Consider the following 12,179-nt stretch of genomic DNA (forward strand, 5'->3'; position numbering starts at 1 on the left):
TTCAGTAAACTAAATTTCAGTGTCTTGATGTGGCAGGTCACGATGTACTTTCTGATAAGGATAATTTACCTCTGGGAAAATATTCGTCGCCAATGCGACGCTCGCACACACCAATTAAAGCTGTGGCTTTGGTGAGATAGTATTTGGCAGATATCTGGAGGAAAACTGACCAATTACCGTTCTCTTTACTTTTCTCGCATTGATGGCAGGCTAAGATGATTGGCTTGTGGCCTATGACGTCCGATAAAATAATATATCAGAGGAACTTCTCGTCATTACAAGAATAGCTCCATCTTAGAAAAAGAAGTATGATGAAAGAAGAGAACAGTCAGGTTGGTATTTTACTCTGTATTTATCTTCTCAATACAATTATCGTCGGGATTTTTTTGTTAAATGATGTCAGCCTCCAATTCAAAGTAAAATTGACTTTAAAATAATAATAGTTACTGAGCGATCTGAGTTAAGAGACCCCCAATCTGAAGTAGTTTCGATTCATTCCCATTTGCTCATGTAACTGTACTTGATTGACAATACTAAAGTATGTTACAGTCAGACAAGGTCTGGCTTCCATTTCTGAATTTAAAAGACCTTGTGCCATGGTTTAAAGTTTGCTGTGCGTAACTAATACGAATGTTGGTGCGAATTTTCAAAGTGAAATCAAATTTTGCAAGGGGAGCGCCGGCATTGAGTCAGTACTTTACTTGGATAAAAATTGAAATAAAATGTTAATTAATGATAATATGTTTCGAGAATTAGCGTCCATCGATGTCTTTCAAACACGAATGTTACTAATACTGAATATTGTTCCGATATGGCAGGTCAGCTGTTGTTAACATTACTGACGACTGGGCTGGTCTGATTAAGCTGACAACAACTGACATACCGTGTGAAAGCTACAGCTAATCCAACAGGTGTGCACAAACAAGTAGCACCTGAAAGATAGTTTGACAGGTTGGAGGTTATTTTGGCTTATCTCTCCTGTAAATGTGTTTACCGTCTGTCTGTATGTATATATATATATTATATATATATATATATATATATATATATATATATATATATATATATATATATATATATATATATATATATATATATATATATTATATATATAATATATATATATATATATATATATTATATATATATATATATATATATATATATATATGACATATATATATATATCGAAGTATACAGATTTCCTCGTTTCCACTTCTTCTGTCTGATGATTGCAGGATGCATGGAACTGAAGTAACAGATATAATTATTTTGTACATGAAGTAATTTTGCCTGTTTATATATATATATATATATATATATATATATATATATATATATATATATATATATATATATATATATATATATATAATATATTTAATACAATATAATATAATATAATATAATATAATATAATATAATATAACATAACATAACATAACATAACATAACATAACATAACATAACATAACATAATATAATATATATAATATAATATAATATAATATAATATAATATAATATAATATAATATAATATAATATAATATAATATAATATAATATAATATAATATAATATAATATAATATAATATAACCCTTGTTGTGCGTCATCAACCGGAACTTTTTTCCTGCATGGTACCGTTCATACTAGTCTGGCATATATATATATAATATAACTAATATAATATAATAACATAACATAATAACATAATATAATATAATATAAATATAATATATAATATAATATAATATAATATAATATAATATAATATAATATAATATAATATAATATAATATAATATAATATAATAATATAATATATATAATATAATATAATTATAATATATATAATATAATATAATAAATAATATAATATAATATAATTTGATATTATATAAATATAATATAATATAATATAAAATAATAGAATATAATATAATATAATATAATATAATATAATATATAAATATAATATAATATAATATAATTTAATATAATATAATTAATATAATATAATATAATATAATATAACCCTTGTTGTGCGTCATCAACCGGAACTTTTTTCCTGCATGGTACCGTTCATACTAGTCTGGCAGAGACCCTTCGATTCGCGCTCTTCCCTGTTGGAACACGCGCACCCTTCAGAGATGCGACGCAAAACCCAGGGTTGGGACGCTCTTGCAAGCGACCGGTCGGATTTCTGACTGATCCAGGTACTTTATAGAACTCCACACATCCGTTAATCAAAAATATGACGAATACCATAGCCAAATAAATTTTTTTAGAAACACAGATATATATTAAAAATGATTACACACTATTTGATGAGATTTGCTACAAATGTTGATCAGACCAAGATATATCAGCAGTGGGAATCATTAAGGGGTGACATGTAAGATAGTTGCTAATTTGCGTATTTAATGAACTTTCCTAATAAGAGATATATCTGAATTGACTTGACCAAAATTGACAAACTTGGTACATATATTGCAGATACCATGATACAACATTATTGACAATCAGTAAGCATTTTTACTAAAGCCAATTCCTAATTTACATATTTAATGAACTTGGCTTATTTGCTTATTTGCTTATTAGTAACTTTCAAATTCTTGTCCCATCGTGGGAGGGAAACCTAGGTGTCCCTTTCATCAATATTGTGCAAGCTGCCTCATTTTTTTAAAAATTGCTGCCTACTTAGCTCTTGACATGGATCGTAATCATTGCTTGGGAATTTCTGCTGTTATATTCTGCTCGTTTGCCTCTTCTAGGCAGACACACCTCTTTGTTGGTACGAGAAAATCCAACTGCTTCCTTTCGCAGTATATTATGTACATAGTCCAACCACATACCTCCGTAAGCTAAAGCTATTAATGTCAACATAATGTAATGAAAAACAACCAACGTATATAAATTAAAGAAATGATAAAATAGTCAAAGAGAGACAAAAATATTTCTCAAAACAACTTGCAGCTCGAAAAATGTCAGGCTCTGCATTATGTATCACAACAAAGTATAAAGTAAACCAGTATATTTATTGATTGATTGGATTCTTAATTATTGTTGGTACCTGTATCAATTTCCTTAAGCTGTCAAATTGCGATAAATGCGATTGTGTATAAAATGTGTATTTTATCTTTATATTGTGCTAAGAAATATGACAGAACATCTGGTTTTATAAAGCACCAATACAGTATTCATACCATTTGATAATTAACCTTTTCTTCAGTGTCTGAACGCGCATAGTATACTGCTAACTTCAGAATCTGCATCAGCTAAAAGCACCTACATGTACACGAATAACATGAAATTATTGTTACTCATGATATTTGTCGACCTGTTTACAAGTAAGTTTTGGTGTAACATGCCATACGGGTAAAGGGAGATTTTGCATATCTCCCAGCATGTGACATATATGGTTAATAAATAGCCTTCTTTGGTCTAGTACGTCTACTGCTTAGGCGGGTGCACGATAGTTTTGTGGCTAGCTCAGTCTGGCGCGTTTACATTTCTGCAAATACCTTTATTCATGTAATTCGACGGTTTTACATCAATTATTACATTGGTCAAGCACATACTACTATTTTAACATGCAAAAGTGATTGAGAAAAATTGAGAAAAAGTTGAGAGATTGATAATTATTGAGTAAAAGACCATTTTCTGAAATAAAATAAGTTCTCTTCTTTCACAATTGATTGAAGATTGCATTTTCTTGACTTTCTTATTCAGCTCGCTCATAAAACACTTGTTTTAGAATTCACGAAGAACATAGACTTTCTCTTAGGTAAGTCTTATCTTTCCGATGTATTTCTTTGGTGTTTTCATAAATATTACATTCACAATGTTAACAACCAGGAAATTCCAATATTATATATATATGAGAGAGAGAGAGAGAGAGAGAGAGAGAGAGAGAGAGAGAGAGAGAGAGAGAGAGAGAGTGTGTGTGTGTGTTGTGTTGCAGTTTTGTGAATATATCCAGATGCCCAGAACTGTTCTACACATAGATTGATTTGAATCAAAAATATAAAGGAAAGAACAGCAGTAAATCAAAACTTCCGTAAGTATTTAGACCGTTACCAGCCATTATGGTACATGATAAATAGCCCTTGGTTTTCTACTTTAAATCTGCTCTTATATTCTGGCCAATGTTTCATACTCAAGGGACAATAGACGTATCTTTTGACAATTTTAACTATTCTAATTCAGCGTATAAAAGAAAAAAATGCCCAGACTTTACTTTGACAAAATAACATACATATGTGTAACGTGCTACATGATATTGCGCATGCACGAATTTTCGTCGGGACTGAAACTTCACTTTTGGCTATACTAAAAAGAGCTAAAAGACACCAGTTTATTTCTATCTGAACATGATAATCTCGGTACAAAAACTTATTTCAGTGACTATGCATTATTTCACTTTCCCGAAACTACACTTTAAAAGTTGCCCGTTTACTACAGGTAGTTTCAAAGGTATAGAATATGAATTTTTCGATCTTAGTCTCCACTGTTACCTTTTTTACGGCAGGTTCTGAAACCTTATAAACAAAATTATTAGTCTGCCAAAAGTATCAACAAAGTAGATCACGTTCTTAGCAAAACAATGGACTGAAGCGGGTTCAGCTTCATATTCTGATTATAACATAAATTATGTGTGAACTTGCAGTTACCTTGAGCTCATTTTTGTTTGTGTTAAGGAACAAGATGCCAGAACCAGCAGCAGTGGCAGCATCAACAGCAGCAGCAGTAACAGCTGCTGCCGTTAAAGGAGGCTCCGTTGTGCTGATTATACCCTGCCCTGTTATTTGTGTTGCATTGATTGTAGGCGCTGCTGTCATACTTTTCAAATAAATGCAATAGGTGTCAACGATAATCAGCGATCATATTAAAGGGAAGCAGTCGTCGGAACTGCGTCTGTGTGAGTTTCTTGTTTACAAACGATGCATTTCGTGTACGATATCTCGAAGCACCTATTCATAGCTGCAACATTTAAATTGTAAGATGTAGATTGTGACAGAAAGTTTTTCTTTTTATCAATCACCATCTTACCCAAATATAGTGTTTACATCGGTTGTATGGTCCAATGCGACCTTGAGCTCATTCTGACGACTGTATCCCTTTCAGATTAGATATGAGCGTCTCAACATCTTGACAGAGAAGCTATGGAAATTGCTTGGTCATTATTCAATTAACTGTGTCATGAAATTCATACAAATATGTGAATGTGTCAGATTAGCACGTTTTCGTGTTTAAATATGTATACTAGATAGACCGTTAAGCTTAACCCTTGCTTGCAAAGTATGGAAATGTTATAACTTTGGTATCTCAAAGATTTTCAAGTCCTTGACGGGGAATATACCAATATTAATTATCCTCCTTGCTGTTGCTTTACAGATATCTACCCTTGTGTTAAATTGCGACCTCGATAAATATTACACTGTTTTTCACGTTATTAATGATTGATAATGAAATTAATAAACTAGCCTTTCATGTTGCTATCAATAGTCATGTATATTATGTTGAATATTTTATATTATTTCTTGGCATATAAAAACAGTAATGTTTCTGTTTTTCCACACAATTGAGTAAAAAATAAACTTTACAATTCAAGCTAGTCGAAGTCAGAGCTGAAAACACATCAGTCTTTCGAATTATTTTCTATATTGTGATTAAATTTACATCTGTATTTGTAATTGTACTTATTACCAGTTTTAATGCGGCACATCAATGTAGAAGATAAATTAACCCATAATTATATCGATGGCCAAGTGTAAGAGGGGAGTAACTGAATTTTTCAACAAACTGACTTAGAGGGGAATAAAGGTATTAAAAGCCGCTAACTCTAAAATTCACTTTGCTTGTAGTTAATGGTTTTACGGGTAAAGGGTTATGTCATAGATATATAAAATCTCATATATGAATTATTTATCATGATTTTATGTCAATTGAAAAAATGTGGAGTTTCGTCCATCTTGCACTAGAATTTTTAGCAAAAGGGACGTAACGCATCATGAGTTACGTTGCTTATGCACAGGTCGATTTTCTGTTTTTGATGAAATATTCATGAAAGCATCCTCATTATATAAGATGTGTTTACATTTTGATGTTTTCACATTTTGCCCGTGTGAAACAGACGTAGCTACTGAGTTACGTCCTTAGTGCGATGACTTTCAATTGTAAAGGTCGTACCTCAAGTTACGTTCCTATTGCAATATCAATTACTTTCACTTTTTTACTCAAACGTTTCACAAATGACACTCACTCAAAAACTCAATTTTGACCAAAACATCACTCTTGCACTGTCATATTATGTATGGTTTTATATGCTTCAATTTAGACCTATTTAGAATGAGAAGTTACAAAAACAGTGTAATATTTATAGTACTAAACTGAGCTTGAACAGCACAGTAACTCCTCTGAATTGGATCTTTTATTATCTTAAGGGACTGGACATAAATTACAGGGGGGTGGGCCGGTGTTTTTTGAAACACCGCTGCATCAAAAATAGTGACCCTTCAAAAGTTCATGCACAAAAATTAGTGACCCTCCCCCCTTTCCGTGCATGAAACTAAGTGACCCCCCTGTTACTCAATACCCCCCCAACAATATGTGCTCAAGACCCCCTTCCGACTTACTATATACTTTTGAAGTCCCCCTCCCAAAAGAAAGGCAAAATGTGGCCGATATAACGCTTTGTCCAAAAATATCAAATCATATGTGTGTGATAATTCATGTAAATGTACTTTGCTTGAAGTGGCAGGTAAAACGTGCAGGCGTTTACAAAAAGTGTAATTTTTAGATTTAATCGATATTGTTGATTCACTTTACATGGTAGTCGACTATAAGAAAACTATGAACATTTATTTTTCAATATAAAACTAGCAAGATTTTGGAATTTCGCTCAAAATGTTGATCCACTATACATGGAAGTCTATGACAAAACTGTAAAATTGTTTTTCTCAATTATAAATATGCACTATTTCTGCATATTTGGACCCTAAATAATTGACATAATTGTACTTGATTAGAAGAGGGTGGTAACATGTGCATCTGTGTAGTCTGTGCAGTCTATGAAGAAACTATGAATAATTTTTTTTTCCAATACAAAAGTAGGTAAATCTGTGCATTTATGTACACTTGATTATTTGTATTAATGTTCATGATTAGAATAGAATGGTTTCAAGTCAATGGTTGTGCAAGAAATTTGATTTTGGAATTTCACTTAAATGTCGATTCACTGTACATGGCAGTCTATGATGAAACTATGAATAGTTTTCTTCCAATTTAAAACTAGATAAATCTGTGCATTATGTACTCTTAATTATTAGTATTAATGATCATGATTAGACTAGAGTGGTTTCAAGTCAATGGCTGTACAAGAAATTTGATTTAGGAATTTCACCAAAATGTTGATTCATTATACATTGTAGGCAATGTCGAAACTACAAATAACTCATAGGTTATCTGATCCTTAATTGTTATTCAAAGTTGTTCGACCTGAAGTTTCCAATTGTTATTGATGACACTATACACTATTCTGAATAGTTTCTATTCTGTCAATGTCCTCAAAAAGTAGTAATCATGACAATTTAGATCAATGTGGCTGCTTGGATCATCAGTACATTGTTTATTATACCCTTAAACTTGCGCCCGAAGGGCGCGCTGAAAATGGAAATGGCAGAAAATGAAAGTGCCTGGATTTTTTTTTCTTTTTCAGTATTCCTTGATGCATCAACGAAGATGACTCTCCCCAATAGGCTTGTACAAAATTTTATGACCCTTCATAAATGCTTGGGCGAAAAATGGCGACCACCCCCAAAAAACACCGGCCCACCCCATCCCCTGTAATTTGTGTCCAGTCCCTAATCAGGCTTTTTGAGATTACTTGTTTAGCTACTGTTAGCGTACTTGTAAACTTTATTGACATCGAGGTATTCTCATTGCCCTTCATTTACTGAAGCTTACTGTACCAGCTGAGACAGCTCTGATAAATGTATTTTCTGCTAGCACAGAAATCAACGACACAAACTTTAGAAATTCGCCGACAAATGTCGAAGTTGCTGTATTTGTTATTTTACCTGTGATTATTTTATATTGAATGTATAAGATCAGGCGAATCTGTTGTTGGAAATGCTGTTACTTCCGCCGTTGTTTCAAGTACTGGCGCGTTAATTGATGTAATGAGAAAGCCGCTACTTTGAGATATCGGTGATGATTCGAATGATGATATGAATAATAATTCCGATACCACTAATGACCCTGACCACCTAGACAGAGAAACATGGTTGGCCAATCATACCGGAATGTGATGCAGATGATGCCTGTCCTGTATATGTACTTATGGTTTCTTAATTTATATAGTGATACTAAAGTTTTATCATTTCCACAAACACTCTGAATGATTATGATCCTTTGAAACAATAATGTTACGATAATTTTTATTTTCTCATTCGTTTTCATTATTAGGTGTTATACGAATTTTACTCACGTGTTATTTGCCGCTTTTAGCACACGGTTACGTTATCAACATGAATGCGCACCATACAGTTATTTCAGTTATGTAAATGCTAACAATATTAACAGACTTTAAACATGCAAATTTAAGAATTACTGGACTATATATTCTGTATCTTCATTGTATTAATTGCTTTTAATAATTTCACTATCAACTTTTACTGATTTAATTATTTTCAATTTACCACAATCTAAGTTTAGTATTTTTATCATTCATTTCTGTTCAATTTTCGAGCATCTAAAATGGGTATCTACTGCAGTTTTCACTGATTTTGTTCAGCGTGGATGCTGATTTTAAAAGTGAAGGAGAGTGTCACAATCTAAAATCTCTTATATCTAACGACGAGATGATAAATCACGGTTTGAAAAATAACAACAATGTTTTCCACCTGGTACCAAGTGACATTAACAGACATTTTATGATGTTTATTTGCTAATGTTTTAACGTCAATATTTTACATGTCAGCATCTTTCATTTTAGAACGTGACGTGATGGTGCTCATGTAAGGAAAATATAAATATCCAGAATTTTAAGCATTTAGCAGGAGAGATCGGACTGTAGTTAGAACATTGGAGGAAGAGTAATAAAATTTGATCTTTGATACCCGACAACTTGTTGTCTATTTCTATTTTTTTGCAAAAGTTCCCTCATGGGTGATCCCGTACAGAGGTTTGATGTTTACTTTATCCCAAAGTCACTACTTGCTGCTAATTCCCTACTGTACCACGCTCTATCCTGCGACTAAGTTACGACGGACGTAACAATACGAAAATTAGTATTAAGATTACGGTGCTAGAAGTAATTTTGACCTTCCACGTGACTTTCCAGATTCTTCTACATCTTCTGATAAACCTTTTCCCGGTTATCCCACAATGCGTTGCTATGACTGTATCAAACACCGTATACACACTTAAAACAACAAAAACATTCTGAATTTGTTTGGTGCAAACGTTACGGATTATTAAACATGAATGACACAATTTGACAATGCCAAAATGAGCCTTGTTTATTTTGTATCCATCGGCAATGAAAATATAGGTCAGCGCGTAACCTACTAGAGTGTTCTATGAGTAAAATACCCTGCATACGCCCTACTGCTGTTACGACTCACTCTTCGTAACGTGTAGATATCAACAGGACTTCACTAATTCAAGTCACTCAACTGATACGGAAATCGTAATACTTTTAGTAACTGGAACGCACACCAAGAAGTCAGTTTAACCCACCACTTCAGATCTTTATTACTAAGGCAGAGCGGCACCAAGTCCGTACCCAGGATACAATCGTTGGTCAGCAAAACCTATCGAATCGTCTCGTCAAAATCGTCTCCGAAATCGTCCCAGAATCATTAAAATCATCGGCTTTTATACATTTCATCAAAATTATAACACGTGTTGACTTCATGTGACAAACGTTCATACATGTGAGGTCACGTGTGTACTTTCAACGTGAAAGAGTAATAAAACCATAAAGTTGTACAAGTTATGAAAGTCGGTAAAAGGTCAAGGTAGTAAAATCCTAAATATCGATAAAAGGTCAAAATGTCATCATTTTAAGGCGTTACACTGCTAAAAAGTTCTACGAGTAACGTATGCTTTCTACAACCAAGAGCGCCATGCATCGAAGTACAACGACCTCATCACACATCCGCTCTTTTAAAAGAGAAAGGTTTCAAGGCGTTTTTTCTTTGTACTCATTCAGGTAACACAGAAGGTGCAGGCAGTAATATCAATTGCAAAGACAGACATATTCAGCGGTGTTTTGATCGGTCTTTAAAAGAACTGCCCTATGAGTTAAGTGTGTAATGTTCTGTTGCTGTGTATGACTTACATGTATGTCACTCAACGTATATTTTGCACCCGTCCGGTCCAATAGTCGCTTGTACTTCGGTACACACAAGACAGTTTCTGTAACTCAGCTCAGTCCGGATATCATGAAATGTTGCAGGCTGTATCTTCATTCTTCTTTGCATTACCTTTTGCTGGAACGATCCTTTAGCCTTTTTGGGAGAGTTCACCTTTTTATTATCAGGACACATACGGTGACTTCTATCAAGTTTTGGGACAAGTGTGCATGGTGAAACACAGTTTCTTTTAATTGGCTCGATAAAGTTATTGATTGGCAGGTATTTGATTTCTTCCTTATGGTATTCTGCTTAGTTTGAATTAGTCTATATGGGTGAGGTTTTACTGGCTTAGAATCAACGACAGTAACATTGTGATATATGATGTCCGCGTCAGAACATCTCATAATCAGTGTGGATCAGTTCTTCCACCTATTGTTGTTAAGAAGGCAGAAAGTGCGCCAATTTTGACACTAGGTTTTTGGGTATATATTAATTTTTAAGCTTGGCTGGGCTTAGTTTTCACAAAAGTCAATTTCTTTTTTACCATCACCAAAATAATTCGTTATGTATATTCCTTAGGATAACTTGTTTCACATTTAATAGAATCATAATTCACTGTATTTGTGTTCTGGTTGAAATCGAAATGAAGTGATATCGTAATTTTGAGAACATATTTGTCGTATAAATATTTTGTCAGGAACCATTAACCATATTGCTGTGACTTGCATTATTATTCCTCTGAATGATTGCAGTGAACGTTTCCAAATCTTGTTGTTTAAAGCTGTACTATACATAAATTCACTACAATTTCTTATCGATGGAGATATTCTTACCCCAACGGCTTTGAGTCAATGATCTGAAGATTACAAGAGAATTTAATACTGTATGGAATATTCGGTTTTCGACTTTCTTGGTAAATGTTTCATTATAACACTTTACACCTTTAAATTGCTGATGAAATGGTTCGCAACACACAAAGTAAATGGTTGGTTGTGCACATTCACACTTTAAGCACTGACAGGGCTATGAATCACACTTGAAACAATGTTAACAATTTTTTATTGACAACGACTGTGCCATCGTATTGTTAAAAAATCATGTTGAGTCGATTTATTTGATCAAATAGGAACATACTATCATCGGCATCATATTTTATAAAGTCTTTTAAATTACAAATGCACTTCGAGCCATATCAAGATTTCTTGATATCAAGATATCAAGATTTCTTGTTTGATGTACTGCATCTCGAATTAACTACTCCATTCTGATCTTTGCTCAAAAATCGTATCCTAAAGTTCTGTACAGGAACAAAGTCTCTTCATGATAGTGTTTCAAAATTAAGAAATTTTTTTGTCTGTTTATACTAATCCAAATTCGACATTCTGAACGTTAACTGCACAATTCACACATCCGTATCAAATATCCTGAAAGTGAATCTTCAAGGCTATCACGAGTTTAATGACCAAATTGATAAAAAGCATTACTCCTGTGATTGTTAATTCATATTTTGGCAAGCATGAACATGTGCCCCAGATTTTCATAAACGAAAATACCAAAACGATTTCATGATATTGGTATAAAGATGAAGAAGTAACCTCGACAATAACAGTAACTGTGACAGGATAATTTTAAGAAATGACAATAGGTCACTACTTTACCAGACCACATCAAATACAATCACAAAGGTTACAGGTGTTCACAGCGTAATATTGTGATATAGCCCGACGATTGCTTAGAGTTTTACCCTTGAATTCAGTTTGTATAACTGACAATGAATGACTGACAGTCACCCCTTCTACACGTGGCGCATGGTG

The 12,179-nt window shown here is 33.1% G+C and overlaps 1 protein-coding gene and 1 long non-coding RNA gene across 3 annotated transcripts in view; one reads left to right on the forward strand and one right to left on the reverse strand.

Annotated features, from left to right (window-relative positions):
* The window catches only part of LOC139142231 (neuralized-like protein 4), a 61,348-nt gene that overhangs the window by 37,725 nt on the left and 11,444 nt on the right, over positions 1–12,179 (reverse strand). The window lies entirely within an intron of this gene.
* Positions 210–9,130, forward strand: LOC139142232 (uncharacterized). Of its 2 annotated transcripts, XR_011554325.1 has the most exons (4): positions 210–336; positions 824–951; positions 3,734–3,788; positions 4,702–9,130. It is a non-coding gene; the product is annotated as an uncharacterized lncRNA (long non-coding RNA). The 2 variants fall into 2 exon arrangements; XR_011554324.1 differs by lacking the exon at positions 210–336 and having other exon boundaries at positions 816–911; positions 4,702–4,833.

This window comes from Ptychodera flava, chromosome 10 (assembly GCF_041260155.1).
Source record: "Ptychodera flava strain L36383 chromosome 10, AS_Pfla_20210202, whole genome shotgun sequence".
NCBI lineage: Eukaryota > Metazoa > Hemichordata > Enteropneusta > Ptychoderidae > Ptychodera > Ptychodera flava.